Raw genomic sequence first — 15,864 nt, forward strand, 5'->3', positions numbered from 1 at the left:
AGGTTCATCTATGTTGTTGCAAATGGCAGAATTTCCTTCTTTTTTAAGATTTAATAATATTCCATTGTGTGTATATAATCTTATTTTTTTTTTTATCCATTCAATCATAGATAAACACTTAGGTTGTTTCCATGTCTTGGCTATTGCAAACAATGCTGCAATGAACATTGGGTGCAGATATCTCTTCAAGATAATGACTTCATTTCTTTTGGATATGCACCCAGAAATAGGATTGCTAGATCATATTATAGTTCTATTTTTAACTTTTTGAGGAATCTTCATTCTGTTTTTCGTAGTGGCTATACCAATTCAAATTCTAACTAACAGTGCACAAGTGACTCCCTTTCCTCCACATTCTTATCAGCATTTGTTATCTTGTCTTTTTGATAATAGCCATTATAACAGGTGTGAGGTGATGTCTCATCACAGTTTTGATTTGCGTTTCTCAGATGATTAGTGATGTTGAACACCTTTTCATGTACTTATTGGTCATTTGTATGTCTTCTTTGGGAAAATGTCTATTCAGGTACTTTGTGCATTTTTTGATTGGGTTATTTGGATTTTGCTATTGAGTTGTATGAGTTCCTTATATATTTTGGATATTAACCCCTTGTCAAATATGTGGTTTGCGAATATCTCCTCCCATTCCATAGGTTGCCTTTTCATTTTGTAGTTGGTTTTCTTGCTTTTTATTTCGTTAAGTTTGGTTTCCTAGAGATTTATCTTGTTCTTTGTTTGGAACATATTCCTTGTTTCTTCATTTTGCCTGACTGTATATTTGTTTCTCCTAGTTTTGATGGTCCTCTCCTAGTTTTGATGGTCCAGCTACAATGTAGAAGATGAATTTTGTCAATTAGCCTAGCCCAAGTTCCTGGATGTCTCTCAAACCTTTGTAATTGTCCAAGCTATTGTCTTTGTTCTTAGCAGCTCCCCTTAATTGAGGGTATACAATGACCCATTATTGTCCCAAAAGTGCAGGAAATGCCCATAAGCCTGTTCAGACTCCCAGAGGACGACTTATTGCCTACCACTTCAGCTCCCCAGTGGATGCTAATTGGAAGCCCTACCTTCAGGCAGCAACTGAGAAAATCAGGATGTTAGCTGTGCAATCTAGACCCTTGGGTTGTAGCCATAATAGTTGGGGTACTAGATGTGTGGGTAAGCTACTTCCATGGAAGAAGCTGGCAACTTGGTTTTATTGATGGAGCAAGCCAGAGGGAGAAAGCAGCGAAAGTGCTCTCCAGCTCCTTCGGGCTCCAGGAAGGACTCCAGCCAGCACCTAGATGCGTGCATCTAGATGCAAAACCCCAGACAGCATCTAGTAAAGTGTGCAATCAAACCCCTTCCAGGAAAAAACTGGGAAATGCATTTTTGTCTGCTCCTTCTGTACTGAGGCCAGGGGGATAACCACAGGGAGTACATGCTTGCCTGTTAACAACCGTGTCCTTATTTGCTATAGTCCTGTGGGACACGTGAATGCAAGTCCCATCAGATCTCAGAGGTAGGTAATTTAAGAGCTTGTACCTTAAGTGACAGCCTTAAAACTTAAGGTGCTATATGTATGGTCCACACCCTTAGCTCCTCAGGGAGAAGGTGTGTATTGGAAGTTCCCTCCCAACTGTAAGGCGCTGCTCTAGGGGTGAGGTTTATGGTGAGAGTGTGTCTCAGCCTATCCTATCCATTTCGATGGGGGTATTTACTCAGTTGCCTGATGCGTAGAAATCACTCAACTTCTGATTCTCTCAGAGGAAAATAACCTATGTGTAGCTGAATGTTCAGTGTGTCTGTGGGAGGAGGGAAACCTATTATGTTGCAATCTAGGTGATGTTCTGCAGGTTCTTTTCTGAAATATTGGTAACTGCCCATGTTAGTATTAAGTGGAGCTGTTCATCCTCCTCCTCTTCAACCTTACTATCAAGTGGCATGTCACAATAAAAACAAGTCCCCAAATGAATTTAACTTAAGTTAGGATTCAAAAAGCCCAGTTTATCATATGCCTCCTCTTCATATTCAGAATGGATCAAGAAATATGAAAGAAAAAAGTCAGATAAGAAGATATAGCCTTTATTGTTGAAAAAATTAGATTGGAACATTATGTGAAACTGTGTAAGAATGAGATCTGGTATTTTATTTTAACTATACAACCAGCAAGAAGAAAAAGCTAGACAAAGAGTCTGATGTGGTTTCATATCTAAAGAAAATTTACAGTGTTTAAATATGGGTAAGGTCAATTTTAGTAAGATCAATGAGGTCATAGTCAGCGGGTTAATTATCACAAGGTTAGTAAGCAAATTCAATTTCCTAAGACAAATACAGCCTATAACTTTAGTGAGCCAACACAATTTCCTACAACAAACATTTGAATAAACCTTGAGGTTAACACAGTCTTAACATTATAGGTTATAACACAAGGAGATTAAAAATAAAACTGTCTTTCTTTAATCTTTCTTATATGAAATGAAATGGTAAATACCATAGTCTTACACTTTGAATTCTTAAAGAATTTGTGTCAACAATGTTTATTCTGACTCTATATTTCCTTAAACAAGGCTGAACTTACCTGCTTATGTCAAACAATTCCAGGCTCACTTGACATGTTTACCTTCAAGAAGAAAAGACCACAGAAGACCTGTTGACAGAAGGTCAATAAAGAGAGGAAAGGATAGAAAAGAGACACAGGAAGACAAATAGAGAGAGACAGGCAGAGAGAGACAGAGAGGAGAAAGAGAAATAACGAAAGCTCGTTTCCTCCCAAAGTGTTAGTGAGAGTTCCTATTTATGACCAGCAGGAACTTGGGGAAATGAAAGAATGGTGCCCCTAGAGATAATATTGCTAGGAAGAGTATGGAGAATAGGAAGAGGAGACCAATGAAGGAATCTTGAGAAAAATAAATAATGAAGATGCAAGTAGAGAAACATAAGAGGTAGTCAAAAAAATGGGAAGAGAAATGAAGATGGTGTTTCAGAATTATATATCAGATAAACACTGATTGAAAAGAGTTTCAACAAGGGAAAATTATTCAAGTTTTCAAATACTACAGAGTCCAGAATCTGCATAATAAAGACAATGTGCCATGAGCCCTTCTGTGTCAGGTACAGTGCTACACGTGCAGCTCCACCAATCCTCTAAATAGGAGGTATTATTATTCCCACTTCACGGAGAAGAAAACCGAGGTCAAGACAACTTAAGTAACTCATGATAGAGTTGGGATTTGAACTTCTTTTCTGAAAATAGGGTCTATTATCTCACCATACTGCAAAGCATCTGAAATCGTGGAATTTTGCCAATGAATGAGATATATCTTATGCACCTCCTCCGAGTCAACAGTATTCAGTTCTTCATAAGCTACTGGCCTGAGGCCTCTCTTGGTTCCTTACATGTGGGCCTCTCCATAGGACAGCCCACAACATGGCAGCTGGCTTCATCAAAGAGGACAAAAGAGTATGTGTGACAGTAAGAAGGAAGTCACAGTCTTTTATAACCTAATCTCAGAAGTAACATCTCATGACTTTTGCAGTATTCTATTCATTAGAAGCACATTATAAGAAAAGAAAACAACAACAACAAAAAAGTTAAAAAGGAAACCAAAAAAAGTACAAAAGAAAAGACAAAAAAATAAAAATTAAAAACAGAAGCACATTACTAGGACTAGTCCACACTCAAGGGGAGGAGATTATACAAGGGCATAAAGAACAGGAGATGGGGATCATTGGAAGCCATTTCAGAAGCTGCCTACCACACCCAGAACGGCTGGGCTGACTCATTTGGCTGCCTCTGTACACCCTGAATTTCTGATTCCTACCACTTCCATATTTGGAAGAATTGCCATTAAGTACTCCTCCAGGGGCTTCATTTGCTATCTGTCTTTGACGGGGGAGGAGTGAATTTTGTAACTGGCTGCTGAAGTAATGTCCCAGAGGTAAAATGCCTCCTTGATAAAGCAGCAAATGTCAGATGCTGCTCATCCCACTAGACATCTGCAAGGACCATGGGACAGGTTTCTAGACCACACTTGGCTCAAGCAGGTCCTGGAAGAGCTCTGACCAGAGGCTGTTCCCTGCTGGTGGTGAACACTAGAGATTCTAGCAGAGCAGGCCCCATTCAACCACACTGAGGACTGTGGTGCTCACTATCTGGGGACACACCTGTATCTCATTCACACCCCACCAGGATGCCACGGCACACTGGGAAGAACATTTGCCAGGTACCTTGGTACATCAAGTACAAGTCATAGTTATCTGTAGTTTCAGTATTACAGAGAGATGACAGAGAATTAAGTACCTGAGGGATGGGGGGAAGAGAGAGGAAGAGAGAGATTTCTTTTTTCATTTGCATTCCCCACTCCACACACTTTCAGGTCTATAGCTTTATGTGTTTTTTTAAGTTTATTGGGGTAACATTGGTTAATACAATTATATAATTTTCAGGTGTACGTTATAATTTGACATCTATATATTCTATTGTGTTATTACCACCCAAAGTCCAATTTCCTTCAGCTACCATATATTTAATCCCCTTTACCTACTTCACACTCCCCTAACCCCCTATATTTGACCCCCTTTACCCTGTCTACCTCTATCCTCCTCCTCCTCCCCACCCCCTACTCTCTGGTAACCACTAGTCCGTTGTCCATGTCCCTGAGTCTCTGTTTGTTCTGTTCATTTGTTGCTTTTAGGTTTATATCCCACATATAAGTGATATCATGTGATTTTCAACTTTTTCAGTCTGGTTTATTTCGCTTAGCATGATTGTCTCGAGGTCCATTCAGATTGTCACAAATGGCAGTATTTCATCTCTTCTTATGGCTGAGTAATATTCCATTGTATATATGTGCCACAGCTTCTTTAGCCAATCATCTATCGTAAGACACTTCGGTTGCTTCCATATCCTGGCCACTATGAAGGTCTATAGCTTTATGGTAAGAAGCCATCCTCTGATTTATAAAACAATAAGGAATTTTCAAAAGCACTCTTTTAAACTTGATGTTGAAAAGTCTGGAAAGTTGCTGAGAATGTTGGGATGTCAGTCAGAAAATAAGTTCTACAATTTTGCCTCCTACCTTGGTGTTTAATGAAATGGGTGTTGTCATGTGACAGAGAGGACAAATCCAGAAGGAGACTGGATAATAAATTGTAATAGCAGAACTTATAATATCTTTGTGAAACTTTTTCGTTTTCTAGTCAGACTTGGGTCATTCAGCTCATACATCTCCTAAGAGTCAGTCTGAACCAAATGTCCTCATCTTCCCTGTGGCCATGGGCCTTAGAGCAATGTTGGCTCACCTGGGACTTGTAAAAAGTTCAGATTCCTATGCCCCTCCGCAGAAACCTCAACTCAGTGAGTACATTTGGAAAGGGGCCTGGAATCTGTTTAACTGCTCACTGAGTGGAAAAACTCTATGGCAGTAGGGAACCTAGAGGATGGCTGGAAGCAAATTGCCTCTGCATTAGTGTCAAGATCCACCCATAATGTTTTTAGCCCCATTCTTACTCTCTCTGACTTCTCAAACCCATAGTATCAGTGTGTTGATGGCAGTTCTTTTCTCTCCCTCTAGAACTGAAGTTTGTCTCTACTAGACATATCATCTGCTGCATCACTATTGCTTATTTGAACTCAAAGTTCTGTCCCACTTGATGCAGAACTGCCTGCTGCTAACCACATATAAGAAAGACAAAGTCCTTCTCCCAGGCTGGCCAGATGTTTATCAGTCAGGCCCAAGTCTTTTAGCCCCAGATCAAAACTATCAATAACTTCACAGCCATTCTAAACTGCTGATCTACCCAGAGATTCCTGGGCATAACAGAAATTAACAAGGCTTTTGCTTTCCTTAAGCTTTGGTTCAGTCTTTAATCATTCCAAGTTCTTTCCAAATCTCTCTGTAACTGATGAACACTGATTAGGTTCCTCTCCTTCCCCATTTCCCAGATATCAATATTATTTTATTTTTGGGTTAAATGTTTCTACACTACCAATAACTTCAAGCCCTTCCGTGGTTAATGTCAGCCTCACATCTTTTCCTTCCAGGCTCCTTCATCCTCCATTTCATGTGATTCCAGTGGGGGCTGCCAATCATCAGAGCCCCAGTAGCAGGCACAAGGCCCAGGCTTGCCAGGCAGAGTCTTCCATTCCCCAGGACTCCATGGTTGGTTGATTGGTCCAGGGTAAGCAGCTGCTCCAAGGAAGACAACTCAAAGTGTTGTTGTTTTGTTTTTTTTTATTATCGGGGAGGGCTAATATAGAAGCAAGAAATATAGAAATATAGAGAGTACACTAGAGTTGTAAGAGGTATTTTGATCGGAATATACAGTTTCACTTGAAAGAGAAACTGAAATAGAAATGAAGCCAACAGCAAAAAAAAAAAAAAAAATAGAACAAAAAGATGGGAAAAAGAAACAGATGCCTAAAGCAGTGAATCCCTGGTTCAGTAATGTGAACCAATACATTTTTTTTCTTTTTCCTAAGTTGGTTTAAGTTAGGTTTCTCTCAGTTGTAAGGAAAAGAATCCTGACTGATTTACTTCTATTCCCACACAGCAACTCCACAGCCACTTTTAGGGAAGGGAGAATATTTCACCACCATTATATACATTACAGTGGCACAGAAATTATGTTTTGTTTTTGTGTTTTACCTCAACTAGCTAAATAATTGTGACAAGATCCCCAGTTAGTCAGCATTTAATGGGTTTATTTTATTTTTAAACGCTATGTTGCTTTTAAGTGTCTGTGCAAAGTTGTGGCCATATGGGTCTACAGAGCGACAGGCCTGATCCTGTTGCAGAGGTAACACCTTTGCATTTGTTAGCATGGCCCATCTTGTTCTTTCATGGTTAGGCTATGACATATACACAAAATCCATGCATTACTGTCAGCAGCCTGAAACTTACAAGGTGACGACATATCAACAGTTTCAACTAATTATCCCTTCCCAATTTCCTCTTTTTTATCAAAGTTTCCCTCTCTCCTTTGCTAACCACATTTGATTCACAATCATGGTCTGTTGCTTCTTTTCTCACAAGGCCACTTGGGTCTGATGCTGTTTTCCTGTTTTCATTGTCACCCTTTACAGGTCTGGCTAAAACAGTCCTCAGCCCCTCTTCATCGTGTGGCTCCTGATAATGCGTTAAAATGTGTTCCCAAATCCAATGCCACTCATTCAATCTGGGCTCATCGCCACTCAGTGCTTCCTCCTTCTCGCTCTCCACTGCCATGTCTCTCCTCTGTCCTCTCAACAGATCTTCTTCTCAGTTGTTTGTTAAAAGTACAGTTGTCACTGTCCTGTATAGCATATACCCTGTCAAAGTTTGCTTTTAATTTTTAAAAAAGAAAGTCATGTTTGAAAAAGATTTATAATTCCTAGTAACAATTTTATAATAAGAGTGAAAAGGAGAAAACTTGATAAAAATGCTTTCTAGTTTTCATTGTTCCGATTTATTAGTTAAATAATGCACTAAATGCTTCCATATGACAGTGACTTCATTTTTGTGAACAAATAATCTGACCTGAATACATGCCAAGAGAGATTGCTCAACTAAATCTATGAGTGTCGAATTAGAAAATATAATTAAACTCTAGCCAAGAAGAGTAGAGGCTGAGAATTAAAAATGTTGTACAGAGTTCAAGTCCAATAGAAACATAGTTGGTTTCTAAATCCTCTTTAAATACTTAAAAATAGAAAAGCAGCAGTGTGCTCCTGAGAAAATCAATTAATTAAAAGTTTTTTCCACATTTAGATGTTTGCTGTGATTCAAGTTCACTCTGTCTAAACAGGTAGTTATTTTGAATAGAGTATCTTAAAAACTCTTATCAAAAACTCATCAAAAAAAATAGCTAAATACATAAATTACCCTGTATGCAAGAGTCAGTCAAAATCTAAGATTGTTTTTTTGCAGAATATTGAGATCCTGATTCATAGTCTTCTTGTGACATTTATATTAACATATCACCTCCCATTAGAAACCAAAAAATATATATATTAAATAAACTGCAAAGGCTAAATTTCAGACTATGATCAATTTACAAGGTCAACAATAGGACTTGTAGATTAATTATCGGGAAAATAATTTTACTCACAGTCTATGCAATTCAGATTATCAAGGTTCACTTTATTAACTCAAATCTGATCTGAAGTAACATAAGGATACTTATAGTCTTTGTTGTCTTTGCCTACTTATTGTGCAATATTAATAAGTGTTACTCCAGGGACGAGGAAACATTCTAAATTAAAAAACAATCTGGTCCCAAAGGTTCTGGATGAGGACGAGGACCTGTATCATTATTTTATAATATTGGAAATGTTGATCCTATTTCTTCATTGTGTGCAGATTTTAGAAACTAGATTTAACATTAGTGTTAGAAATAAAACAAAAAGTCCATAAATGATCAAATTATTTTGATTGCTTCCCTTATTAGCCAGCATTATTTATTACTGACCAGCTACTCTGAATAGAGCAACATGCTAGGCATTGGGGAATGGAGAAAGATAAGGCATGATCCCTTTTTTGGATATTCACAAACTTGTTGAGGAATCATTCCAAAATAAGAGAAATGGCATAAACACAAGAAATTGGAATGTTCATAGCCAGTTTCTAGAACAAGATGACTAATTTAACTAGAATGGAAGAAGTAAGGGATTTATTTAATACTGATTGTCTATTTTTTGCCACTACTCAACTCGAAACTTGACATACAACTGATAAATAAGAGAGTCTTTGCCTTCAGAGAACTATAATCCAGTAAAGGAAGAAAGATACACAAAAAAATTGTCCTAAAATTTTATAGGTATCATGATACTGTGACATGAGGATACAACAAATGAAACAGTCAAATCTGTAGATGGCTAAGGAAAGGCTTCCTAGTGAAAGTAGTGATTGAGTTAGGTCATAGAAAGTACATTAGGATCAATCCATGCACAAAGCCACAGACTGTTCTAAAATGTTATCTTAAATGGATCTATATTGTAGGTTTAATATTCTTATAACAAGGAAAAATTCTACAACTTTTTTGATAACCCATTCCAACATTCAATAACCTGTATTCCTATAAAGTTGTCTTTATTCACTATATTAACACCTCTATTCTTACAAAATTCAACACAGAGTATTTTATAACCTCTAGTTTAAGTTTCCCAAGTTCATTTTAATGGGGATCATTAAAAGAGAAAAATATGTTGCTTAAAGTCCAGTACAGACAACTTTAACTCTGTAAATCTGATACAAAAAACAAAAACCAAAAAAAACTGATTTAGCTTCAGTTCTGGCGATCTATCTTTGTTGGCTTCCTCAGCTGTTATACAAATATGGAGACCATTACAGCTTTGAGAAAAAGGATTAACTAAAATCCAGGTGCTTAAAATATTTCCCAGTTCAAACATAAACACACCAGAGTGTTTATTCATCAATCATTTCAAGTAACCCTAACAGGCCATTTTACTTCCCGCTTTAGTTTACTATTTATAATCCCTTCTTTTCAACATACTCAGGAAACCTATTAAATAATAGCAAATATTTTCTTGCTAGTTTATGGAATTTCTGTCTTGCCATTGGAAGAATACAAATCCACACAAATTCCTGTAAATTTTAAGATAATCTTTGCCTAAAAGCCACTCTCCTCCAATTTTTTCTTAATAGACTTAGTGTATTTTTTTTTAAACACATGACTCATGAATCTCTAATTTTTTTAGGGCACTCACATTCCTAGTTCTCATGTGCTCAGAGAAAAGACTTTACCATACTTTCCAAGGCAAATATCATCTTTGTTCACACTACCATGTGAACGGATCCCTTTTACCAAATACAGAATTATGTTAAAGTTAATCCTTCAAGACAGAAGCCCCACTTTCCATCCTTATCTCTAGAATACAATTCCTGGTACATAATAGTGCTTTCTAAATAGTTATTGGTTGAATGAATTATAGAAATAAAATTAATGGACACAAACTGCGGTATCTAATACTATTTTAAACTGATTATGCAAATATTAAAATTAAAAACTATATTTCATCAATTTCATAGTCATGAACAAAATAAACTCTCTCTAGAATTTTGAGCTTTTCTGTGAAAATGTTATTTAAAAGAAAATATCAATTGAATTTTACTTTTGAGGAACAATGATCCCAGCAGAAGTAGAGAAGAAAAGTTTTGACAAATTTGTAAACATTGAGTGATTTGATATCTCCTACGTTCAATGTTTCAGGAGCTGTTTTTATTTTAAAGCAAAATATTTTTTTCAAAAAATTTCTAACTATTAGCTAATCTACAAATAAAATCTAAATATACAAAGGAATATGGAGAAGATATTTTGGGGCAGAGCTGCTTTCCCAAGTTAAGAAATCCAGCAACCTGGATTCTTCCAGTTCCTGATCTGAATGTTTAAAGGAGCCTTAGGGCAGCTTTCTGCCCTAGCTAGTCCTTCTTATCTCTAGAAGCAAATTCCAGAAATGCTATTTTCTAACCAGCCTTTACAATTCTTGTACTGTCTCCATAGTTCCTGTCTCAGGTTCATTTCATTATTTTCTGAGGAGTTAAATATACTGGGTGACTTTGGTCCTAGGTTTCTGCCTCCTGGATTGCTGCCTATGTTTAGTTAGTTACAGTCACTCCCCAAGTCCTGATTTAATAGAACCATCTTAGACCTTGCTGTTGTTGAGACCCACATATAGGAGTAGAATACGAGTTTAGGTTAAAGAGAAGCTCTTAGTCTGATGGATTCTTTCCAGAGCCAATCACCAACAATATACATATTTCCTGAGAGTGTTACTATTTACAAAGCACTTTCACATACATTATTTTATTTGCTCCATCTAACCACCCTGAGAGGAAACAATGATGATGATGATGATGATGATGATGATGATGATGATGATGATGATATGGTTACCTCCTTTTCAAAAGCAACAAAAGTAAGACTCAAGATGATGAAGAGAGAGGTCATACAATTAACAAGTACTGAAGATGAAGTTCAAATCCAGGACTTCTGAGTAGAAGTTCTGTATTTTTTCCTGCCCCATTGTAAATGTTCATACATTGTTGCTCTGGGAATCTAGGCATCTACTCAAGCAACATGATAATTTACCCCCTACTTCAAAAAAATTAAATTAAGTATTGTTTACTATAGAGCTAAATTGAACCTACTTCATCTCAAAACATCAATTTATTGTCTTTTCATTTCCTACTTTTAGGGGTCAGTGTTTCTAGTCTCTGTTAGCTTCTATTCCACTTTATTTTACCCTAATCTATTCAAACTCAGATTGCTGAGTTTTTAAATCTCAGATAATTTCCTTCTAGAAGCACTGTTCTAATAAGCCATGTATCTGTGTAACATAAGAAGTCTCCAGGAGAGGTCCAGGATGGCAGTGACATAGGAAAATACTGAACTTGCCTCCTAGCTTGAGCGCACTGAAATACATACCCATATAGAGAGCAGTTCCTCCTGAGAGACAGCTGGGGACTGATTGAACAGCTTCTGCACAAAAAATGAAAGAAAGAGACAAAATAGAGAAGGCTAAGAAACCTTTCAGGAGCTCTCTTGGATTTGCAGGACCTCTCTGGAAGGGGAGGTACCAGTAAGTGCCATTGCTTACATCCCCATCAACCTCAACAGAGTGGTCAGGGGCTCTATCCAGGTGCTCTGGCTTACTTGCAAGATCACCACAGTGCGTTCTCAGCCAAACTGCCTGTAGTCCATTTTGGCCTAAACAAAGGAAGCAAGCAGGAAGAACAGAGCGTAACCACATGTACCTGGCCTTGCCCAGAACCACTCCAGCTCAACAAGCCAGCGTGCCCAGCTCCAATCAGCTCTAACTAGCATGCCAAAACTACCCTGCACATACAGTCTACACAAAGGTTGCTTCTATACAAGACCACTTTCTCCAAAACAAATGAGAGACCATATAGAGTAGGCTAGGGAGCCATGGGAGTTCTCCAGGATTTGCAGGAATTCTCTGGGATCAGCAACGTCAATGTGTAACAGTGTTTACATTCCCCTATACCTTGATAGAGTGGGTGGGAGCTCTATCCTGCTGCTCAGGCCTACCTGCAAGGCCACTCTAGTGCAATCTTGGCCACATTGCCTGGAACCCATTTCATCTCTGAACAAAGGGAACAAGCATGATCAAAGGGAATTAACTATATGTACCTGGTCTCCCCTCCCAGGACCACTGAAGCCTGGTAGGCTGGCACTCCAGATGACATAGGTACCCACTCAGCAACAACTGGCCTGCCAAAAATACCTAACACACACAGACTACATAGAGGTCAATTTTACCTATGACCACTTTTTCAAGACTGGGAGAAACAGCTATTTTGTCTAATTTATATAAACAAATATAGAAAGTCAAACAAATTGAAAAGACAGAAAAATATCCCTCAAAAGAAGGAACAAGAAAAATTCCCAGGTGGAGTGGAGCCCTAATGAAATGGAGGTAAGTAATTTGCCAGATAAAGAATTTTTTTTAAAATGGTCATAAGGCTGTTCATCAGATTTGAGAGTGGAATAGAACAACATAGGGATAACTTCAACAAAAAGTTAGAAAATATAATAAAGAACCAAGCATAGCTGAAGAATACAATAACAAAGGAAAAATACTCTCCAAGGAACCAACAGCAGATTAGCTAACACAGAAGAATGGATCAGTGACCTGGAAAACAGACTAGTGGAAATCAACAAATCAAAACAGCAGGAAGAAAAGGGAATTTTTAAAAACGAGAATAATTTAAGAAAACTATGGAACAACATAAGCACACTCATGTTCACATTACAAGGACCCCAGGGGAGAAGAAAGAGAGAAAGGAGCAGAAAATTTATTTAAAGAAACAATCACTGAAAACTTTATTAACCTGGGAAAGGAAACACACATCCAGGCCCAGGTAACACAGAGAGTTCCTAACAAGATGAACCCAAAGAGACATTAAGATATACAGTAATTATTTTGGAAAGAGAAATTAAGAAAACAATCCCATTTACAACTGCATCGAAAACTATAAAATACCTGGGAATCAAATTAACCAAGGAGGTAAAAGACCTGTTCTCAGAAAATTATGTTATTGAAAAAAGCAATTGAAAAAGATATAAATAAATGGAAGCATATACTGTGCTCACAGGTGGGAAGAATCAACATCATTAAAACAGCCATACTACCCACAGCAATCTATAGATTCAGTGCAATCCCTGTCAAAATACCAATGACACTTTTCAGAGAGCTAGAACAAATAATCCTAAAATTAGTTTTGATATCAGGCTTTTAGCCAGTAATTTACCATTATAGTTACATTACTGAGTAAATTTCTCCCATTGTGAAGAACACAAACACATATCAGCATCCCAATCAAAATTCTTAATACAATTAAATTGAAAAACTTTGGACTCACAAGGCTATTCATCCAAGAGTAAGGTATGTTTCATACAAAGTTCCAAAGACAGCACTGGGAAACGCACCTGAGAACAGTCCCAGGGAGGAAGCACAATTTCAGGCTCCCACTGCCACCACAGATAAAGAAATTTATCTTACTGCCTCCTCTTCTCTGCTGCTCATTCCTTTTTTCCATGTTTGATTTCACCAGTATTCTTGCTACCATCCTATCTTTCCTGTTTTACCATTTGAATCAGAGTATTGTATAGAGTTAAAGCAGCATAGAAACTGACTTAAACTTCTAGGATACAGAAGCTAAACTGAATTAATTTGATACATCAATCTCCAGTGGCTAAACTGAATTAATTTGATACACAAATCTACTAAAAAAAAAAAAGAGGCAATGTACGGATCCTCCTATAAAATTTGTGAAAATCAAACTTGAATCTGATCTAGACTCCAGGTCTGATCAAATAATCAGGTTAGGGGAATAAAAAGGAGATCAACATGTTAACATCTATATAGAATGTGGGAGATTCTACCCCACAAAAGACCTTGTCTTTAAAACAAAAACAAAAACAAACAAAAGAAAAACGTGAAAAAAAGTGGTGGGAGAGAGAACTCTTAAAGATTAAAGTGTCTTAAGAGACATATTAAGCAAATGCAATTGTTCAAATCTCTTGGATCCTAATTTAAACAAACAATTTTTCTTTTATATTGTGAAAACCAAGGAAATGTAAATTTTGTATATCAGATGACATTATGAAATTACAATTTACTTTTTAGGAGTGATATGGATATTATTACTTTTTAAGTGATCTCTTAGAACTATAAGTGAAGTATTTACAATTGGGATTTTTTAAATATTAAAGAAGAGAATTACAAGTAGAAAAAACTAAATATGCAAAGGCCTTAGGCAGAAATATTTTTGAGAAGATGAAATTGAAAAAGCCATTGGAGGTGTGGGAAACAGGATTTTGTAGGATTTTTAATGATATTAGCCATGTATGATGAAAAGCCATCAGAATACATATAGCGGAGAAGTGATATAATCAGATTTAGATGTTCAAACATTTATTCCATATGAAAAAGAAAAAAAAAAAAGACTGAACAAACAATGGTGAACATAAGGCACCCAGTTAGAAAGCTATTATCGTAATCTAGAATAAAGATGGTGACTTAGAAAACATGGTGAGAAGTGGTCATATTTATTTATATTTTGAAAATAGAGCTGACAAAATTTGTCGATGGCTACATATGAGTGTGAGAAAGAGGAGTCAAAGATGACCACAGTTTTGTAGCCTGAGCTGTTGGAAAGATAAAGTTGCCATTTGCTGAGACGAGAAAGATAGCAAGAGAGGACTTTGTAAAGAATTTGAGTTCAGTGTCTACCATGTTTTCCCTTTAGTTTTGTTGGCATAAAACATTGTATTAGTTTAAGGTGTACAACATAGGATTTTAAATATGTATATATTGAGAACTGATCACCACAATAAGTCTAATTAGTATTTATCACCTGACTTAGTTACATTTTTGTTGCTGTTGTTGTTTAGCTTTTATTTCATGATCACAAACTTAACTCTGCAACCCAGCTAGACTTAGAGGGACAAGGAAAATCTGGAACACAACAAACTGCAATGAGAGCACAGAGATTATAGGGTGGAATGAGGGGCGCTCTCACGAGCTACAGAAGGAATGGTCTTGTGGTTAAGATAAAACAAGTTAAATTTATTAGAATAGTCCACAGTCAGCAATGGTAATCTTTTTGCTGGTCTTGTCATTCCTGGACCCAAAGCACTCCGTGGCTTCCACAAAATTCATGACCTCTTTCAATTTGCTGAAAACCACATGTATGCCATCCAACTACTCAGTCTTGACAATACAGATGAAAAACTGGGAACCATTTGTGTTGGGTCCAGCATTTGTCATGGACAAGACGCCAGGACCTGTATATTTTAGGATGAAATTCTCAGCATTAAATTTCTCTCCATAGATGGACTTGCCACACATGCAATTAAGTATGTGAAGTCACCACCCTGGCATATAAATCCTGGAATAATTCTTTGAAAGCAGGAACATTTATAACCAAATCCTTTCTCCCCAGTGATCAGAGCATGAAAGTTTTCTGCTGTCTTTGGGACTTTGCAAACAACTCGAAGGAGATATAGCCCAAGGGCTCGCTGTCAACAGCGAGGTTGAAAAACACAGTGGGGTTGACCATGACTGGGCATGGGTTGCTCCAAGATGGTGGTGTGTGCAATGCCAGTTACATTTTTTTCTTGAGATGACTACTTTTAAGATTTAATCTCAGAGTCTAGTGAAGATGGCAGAATAGGAAAACATTGTGCTTGCCTCCTCTCATGACCACATTAAAATTACAACTAAATTATAGAACAATCAACCTGGAAAACCATCTGAAGATTAGATGAACCAAACCCCTATGAATAAGGAAGGATATAAAGAATAGGCAACATGGAGATTTGTGGTTGGGATGGGGATACAAAATGGGCTGCTCCCAC

The 15,864-nt window shown here is 37.2% G+C and overlaps 1 pseudogene; it reads right to left on the minus strand.

The window, feature by feature from the left end:
• Positions 1-15,076: 15,076 nt before the first annotated feature.
• On the minus strand, positions 15,077-15,566 carry LOC120610684 (peptidyl-prolyl cis-trans isomerase A-like; annotated as a pseudogene).
• Between the last annotated feature and the right edge of the window lie 298 nt (positions 15,567-15,864).

The sequence above is a fragment of the Pteropus medius genome, unplaced genomic scaffold (assembly GCF_902729225.1).
Source record: "Pteropus medius unplaced genomic scaffold, Ma_sr-lr_union100, whole genome shotgun sequence".
Classification (NCBI taxonomy): domain Eukaryota; kingdom Metazoa; phylum Chordata; class Mammalia; order Chiroptera; family Pteropodidae; genus Pteropus; species Pteropus medius.